Genomic DNA, 7069 nt, shown 5'->3' on the forward strand with positions numbered 1-7069 from the left:
CCCTCTGATTGGCCCTGACTCACTTTATATCTCCTATTTTCTAATAACCCTCTTTGAGGAAAATGTAATTTTGTATAATGTCCCCTTATTTCTCCCAGTGATAATCCTCAGTCCATCTTCCAATTCAGTGAACATGTAAAAAAATTAAATAACCTCATATTTTGTTGTTTAAAATGGGAAGTGAGGTGAATGTAATGCTGAGACCAGCAGCAATCTGTGTGGGTGTTCTTGATGCTGTCAGAGTGAGTTCACCCTCACAGGCAGGAAGACTGTTCACGGTGATAACATGAAACTGACGCCTGCTTTTTCATTCTCAGGTAACACAACTTCCTGTTTCTGTGCTGCCGGTTCCAATCAGCACATCTCACTTCTGAGCAGAAAATAAATCCAGGGACCACAATCTGGTGAGAACATCTGTCAGTGCAGCCGATATCTGTCCACAGAGTCAGGGCAGAGTCACACAGATCACATTGTGGTGACATTTACAAATGAGCCGGTTATTTCCGTTCAGAGTCTCCATTCCCGGACAGAACCGGCTGTGTCTGTGAATCAGTCACTGAGTTCCCTCTGCTCTCTGTAGCTGGGAACTGATAACCTGCTCCCTTATATTTTATATCATTCTTTCTGTGTTACTTGTTTCCTCCATTTCTCAGTTTTTATCTCTCGCCACCTCATCTTTCTGTTTTTTAAAATCTCTCAGTTCTTCTCCCAGTCAGTCTCTCTCCTTTCCTCTGTATCTCTCTTGATCTTTGTCTGTTCCTATTCAATTGAGGTGTTCAAATCATGAAGTGTTTGTGATAGATTGAAGAAAGAAAAAGAGGGAGAAAAACATAAAATGTTGGAAAACCCTTTTTTTTTCTTTTTTTGTCTGTAGGAAAAACTCAGCAGTTCTGGCAGCATCGGTACAGAGAGAAACAGAGTTAACATTTTGAGTCCTTAAAAATCAAAGAATTTACAGTGCAGGAGTCCATTCAGCCCATCGAGTCTGCACCTGCTCTTGGAAAGACCACCCTTCCCAAGCCCACACCTCCACCCTATCCCCATAATCCAGTAACCCCACCCAACACTAAGGGAAATTTAGCATGGCCAATCCACCTAACCTGCACATCTTTGGACTGTGGGAGGAAACCGGAGTACCTGGAGGAAACCCACGCACACACCGGGAGAACGGGCAGACTCCACACAGACAGTGACCCAAGCCGGGAATCGAACCTGGGACCCTGGAGCCGTGACGCAATTGTACTAACCACTATGCTCCGAGCTGCCTTGTGACTCTTCAGTGCAGGGTAAACCGGGATTGTCCCTCTGATATCAGGGAAGGTGAAGAGGAGATGTAATAGAGGTGTTTAAAATGAGGAAGGATTTGTGATAGTGTCGATGGGGAGAAACTGTTTCCCAAGAGCAGGAGGGTTTGTAACCAGAGGACACAGAGATTTAAGGTATTTGACAACAGAACCCAAGGGGGTGATGAGGAGAATTGTTTTTACACAGTGATGTGATGTGATCTGGAATTCACACCAACCGGCTGCTGGAAGCAGATTTCACAGTAACTTTCAAAGGGAATTGGATAAACACTTGCAGAGGGTAAATTGGCAGAGTTATGGTGAATGGGGTAATTGGACAGTTCACTCACCTTTGTGACATTCTGAATTTTCCTCAAACTGATGTTTTAACATTTGACCTTTTTAATCACGAAGTATCTCAAAGAGAAGATTAAAACTTTGGTTTTGATGAGCTGTCAGATACATTTCCTGTGTGACTGTGTAACTCGAGAACTATGAGAAGGATCTGAAAATTTTCAGTTCCTCGACCAGATGTACCTCAGATATCAGAAATCTCTGGAGTTCCCCATGTCCTCATTGCTGTCTCCTTGGGTATAACAGCTCTCAGTCAGGTGGAGTCAGTCACACGTTTCCATTCCTGTTTCCATTCCTGTTTTATCCCACACCTCCCAGTGACACTCACCACAACACAACCCTCAAAATATCATTGCTTCCTTTCACCTTGTCCTCCTATTACAATTGGATGTTTATTGGGCCTTTTGTCTCCATTAACATCAGATTATCTGCAGTTGAAATGACCTCAGAGACACTGGAACCACACTCTGATTGTTATACCAGACTCCAGTCAGCCCAGGACCTGCAGTGGTGACATACACCAGAATTGGAATAAAAGGCAGGTTATTGTCCAATAAAGGGGGCAGCACGGTGGCAGTGCTTAGCACTGCTGTCTCACGGTGCCAAGGTCCCGGGTTCGATCCCGGCCCAGGGTCACTGTCCGTGTGGAGTTTGCACATTCTCCCTGTGTCTGCGTGGGTCTCACCCCACAACACAAAGATGTGCAGGGTAGGTGGATTGACCACACTAAATTTCCCCTTAATGGGGAAAAAAATGAATTGGGTACTCTAATTTTTTTTTTTAAAGGTTATGGTCTAACAGTGGCAGAGTAACAGACACCAGAAGCGGATTATGTTATGTTGTCAACAAACCATGACTAACTCACTGTGAAAACCAAACTTTAGTTATGATTCTCTAGATACTGACTGTATTATCATTATATTGGATCCAATGATGTGTTCACTCTCACACTGCAGCCTGACTCTTATTATTGGAACAGACACTGTGTTTGTTACTCTCAAAGTGAATGAATCCTTTGCTGTTTCTCCTCTGGGCCTCATCTCCACTATTATTGTCTGAGACCCTGTGGTTTTACAGGGTTTAACAATTTCATATGAGAAGGGCAGATAATTATAACTTTTTTATTTTTTGTTTTTTGAGATTTGTGAGTGATAACCTGCTGCGTTTATCACCACACAGCATCCGCCACTTAATCTGGCGTGATACACTGTGAAAACTATGTAAAGGAACAAAAATTAACTTATGGTCAAAACAAAGGGGGCTGCTCCCAAACAACGAATGGAGCACAGCCCAAAAAGAACTGGAAAGGAAACGGAAACTTAACAAAACCCGTCAAATCAAAGTGCCGAAATCAGGGTCTATAAGGCAGCCCAACCCCTGAGGCGCCCACCGAGCACGGAAGGCCTCGACCGTGCCCGTGGACACCGCATGCTCCAGGGACACCCGGCCGCGAACAAGACTGCGGAAGAGGGTCAGACAGTCAGGTCGGATGACCCCCTTGGTCGCCGCTGCTTGGACCTATTAATGGCAAGTTTGGCCAGGCCCAGGAGCAGGTTCACAAGGAGGTCCTCCGCCTTCCCCGCCCCCCTCCGCACCGGACGTCCGTAGATCAGGAGCGTGGGGCTGAAGTGCAAACAAAATTCCAACAACAACATTGTAAGGAAAGCAAAAAGGAAGTGCAGCCTAGGACAGACAACATACACGGCCCATGGTATCCACCAGGCCACAGAAGTGTGAGGTCTCTGGGGAGGCCGTGTGGTGGCTTAACTTTACTTAGTTTTCACACCGCGTATCACACCAGACTAAGTGCTGGATGCAGGATATACTCCGGTTGAACGGCACTGCCCTGTGCAACACCCTCCACCCCAGGTCCCCATGTTTTATGGGGAGGATGCGTCCGTAGAGGGACCTCCACCGCCGGACGACAACAAGGCACGCCAAGGCGTGTCCGGACGGCAGGCGAGGGCAAGGAGGTGGAAAGTGTGCAATTGCAGGCCATACAGGAAACCCCTCCGCGCGGTGCGAAAAGGAGGGTATTTTCGAAAGGCGGCTGGGATTGTGGGGCACCGGCGCCTGCGGAGGGGGGGCGGGTCCCAGTGCCTGGGACAAGTGTAGAATTCCATCCAAGCTGGCATCCGCCCAGACGGGATGCCACCGCACAACTGCGCCGTCTCGAGTCCAAGTGTGCCCACTGGGCCAAGCACGACTGATTTGAGGCCTCGGATGCCTTTGGCCGCGCGCTGGACGGACACTTCTCTGTGCTCGGCGAGCTTGTAGGGCATTATCCAGCCCACACCTCCACCACCCAGCACGTCCCAATCCTGGTCACCCGGCATCCACAGCCCTCCGCTCGGCCAGTCACCGGAATGGATATTGGCGGAGGTGCGGATTCCTGAACAGCGGCTCCATTACGTTAGCCACTACTCCTAACGGGGGAGAGCTGCGGTGCGTGGCGACCATGTTCCAGACTTTGAGGAGGTCCTGGTGCAAGATGGGCAGTGCCAACAAAGAACTCTGAAAACTTAACTGGTCAACGAACAGGAGCTACACATGGTAGTTCAGGCCATACACCTGGCAGAAGAAATACGTCGCCAGGGCACACCATCGTGGAGGAGGCTCAACGTACAGGTAACGCTGCAGACTCTGAAGGCGGAAAGTCGCTCCCTGGGTGCGAAGGCACACCAGCGCCAAACTGCCCTCCGCAATCAGGAGATGCAACACCTCCGCAGCGACCCAGTGCAATCCACTGTTCCAGAAGAACCGAATCAGAATTCTCTGGATGCGTGTGACAAAGTCAGGGGGAGGAGTCAAAGTGACCAGCCGGTACCACAACATGGAGGCAACCAGCTGGTTTATGACGAGAACTCGACCCCTGTGGGACAGCACTCGGAGCAGTCCTGTCCAGCGTCCCATGCGAGCGGTGACCTCGGTCTCCAACTCCTGCCAGTTCACCGGCCAGGCTTCCTCTGCCGGGCAAAGATGGACTCCCAGGTAGAGGATGTTGGTCCGGCTCCGGCTGAAGGGCCTGAGCTCCTCTGGGAGGGGGTCCATTTGCCATGGACCGACCAGGAGTCCGGAACATTTAGCCCAGTTAATCCCAGCAGAAGACGCGGCAAAGTACACAGGCACTCTCGCATCCTCCGCAGGTCACCAGGATCAGTGAACATAAGGAGCACGTCCTCAGCATAAGCCGAAAGAACCACCCCAATGCCCGGTTCATGCAGAACCAGCTCCGACAACCTCCTCCGCAGGAGGCGCAGGAAAGGCTTCACGCAAATAGAATAAAACTGGCCGGACAAGGCGCAGCCCTGATGCACTCCTCTCCCAAAGCGAAGGGGCACCGTCAGGGACCCGTTAACCTTAATCAGACACTCCGAGGCAGCGTACAGTAATCGGATAAGGGCAACAAAGTGCGTCCGAACCTGAAAGCTCGCAAAGTCCCGAGCAAATACTCGTGCCCCACCCTGTCGAACGCCTTCTCCTGGTCAAGAGACAGGAAGGCGCTCGACATACCAGATCTCTGCTTTGGACACAAAAGCAGCGCCAGATTTCCCCAGCTCTCCAGGGCCAGCCGCACACAATCCCGGTGACCATGATGCTCTTCAAAAATGCCCGGAGGGAGACTGAGTGCCGGGCATGAGGGCACTCGCTGCAGAGAGCATCTAAATCCTCCTCGCCCGCTACTGAGCAGCCTTCCTCCTGCGAGCGGTCACTGCCTGAGCACGAGCCCCCCGCTACGTGGAGTGTGGCGGGCGCCGTGGGCCCACCGGCTAGCCCTTGGTCCGAGTTGATCCAGGGCTGGTTTAGCACAGGGCTAAATAGCTGACTTTTAAAGCAGATCAAGGCAGGGCAGCAGCACGGTTCAATTCCTGTACCAGCCTCCCCGAACAGGCTCCGGAATGTGGCAATTAGGGGCTTTTCACAGGAACGTCATTTGAAGCCGATTTGTGACAAGCGATTTTCATTTAACTTCTCATTTCATTCCACCCCCAGGATCGTTCTCAGGCGGGTTCCTTGCAGGCTCCCCACCACGATACAATGTCCGTGGACGGCTCCGACCCCGCCGTCGATGCCGAGCCCTGGGAGAGACCTCCAAGGTCCCCCGGGAACAGCTCTGGGATGGAACCTGGCATCATCTGCTTGGGTGTTGTGAGCGGGGAGCCTTCCTCGCCGTCGCACGCCCATGACCCGAATATATAAGGACACTGGTGGCTGCCGCGATGAACAAAAGGAGGTGACCGGGGTGTAAAACTGTACCGGGCGGAACGAGCCTTCGGGGGTCACGTCTCCGCCAGGCCCTGGGCCTCCATGCTCGGGCATCTCGGTGGCCTTGGAGGCCACCTTGACCTTTTTAACGGGACTGGGCATCAGGGTGATGGGAATAAACACAGGAGATACCAAACCCCGCTTGCCTGGAGAGGGGGTAGCGAGATGCACCAGCTCCTCCACCCGAGGCAGGCGGAGCTTGCAGGGGGCAGGATCACCTTGCTGCGGGTCCTCCACCGCTGGAGGGCCCTCAGCAGCGTCAACATCACCCCCCTCCCCCCCGCGCATCGCCCAGCCCCTGGGACTGTGGTGAGGCTGAAACAGCCTCATGCTCGGGGCCGTACATAGGGTCCCCACTGCCCTCTGGAGCCCGTGTGGTGGTCTCTCCAGGCACCCCAGGATGTTGCGAGGCGGCGGATGTGTCCCAAGGTCAGGCTGCGGCCTTAGAGTTGGTTGGGGCGGGCACAGGGTCAGTACCCGTGATGGGACCAAGTTGTGGATGGGCGCGGTCCAACCGCTGTGCCGTCTTTGGCCTTTTTAGGCCGCTCCTGGTCTAGCGGAGGCTCCTCCGGTGTTGTCAGGGGCCGGCTGTTGGGAAGACGAAGAGGAGATGGGGACAGTGCCAGCCGCAGCCGCCCTGGAGGTGGTGTTGGTGGTGGCCATTAGGGTGGGGCAGTTCCGACGAATATGCCCCAGCCCTCTGCAGGCATGGCACCGCATGCCAGCCACAGACCAGAACACTTTATGGTCCTCCCCTTGGTGGGAAACCACAAAACCTCCCTCTGTGACCTCCTCCCGGGTCAGGCGGACAAAAACCTGACGCCGGAAGTGGTATACATGGCGGAGGGAGAGGTCCCGCAGGCCGAGTGTCAGTGGCTCCACCCCGGACCTGACCTCCCCCAGTAGGTTGAGATGGGGAGGAGAAGCTCGGTGGGGAGGTAGGCCAGGACATTTGAAAGAACCACACGTTCAGCGATGGCCTCCAGTGGATCCACCGCCACGTGTGTCCCACCCACCGTGAGCTCCCTTTCCAGGACATGGTGGATCGCCTGCTCGGCCCTCAGGAAAATCATGCCCTTGCCGTACATCCTAGAGGCGGCTACAATGGTCGAGTCGCCGAAGCCCCCGGCCATCGCATGAGTGCACGCCTCGATGGGCATGGTGGG

This window comes from Scyliorhinus torazame, chromosome 5 (genome assembly GCF_047496885.1).
Source record: "Scyliorhinus torazame isolate Kashiwa2021f chromosome 5, sScyTor2.1, whole genome shotgun sequence".
Classification (NCBI taxonomy): domain Eukaryota; kingdom Metazoa; phylum Chordata; class Chondrichthyes; order Carcharhiniformes; family Scyliorhinidae; genus Scyliorhinus; species Scyliorhinus torazame.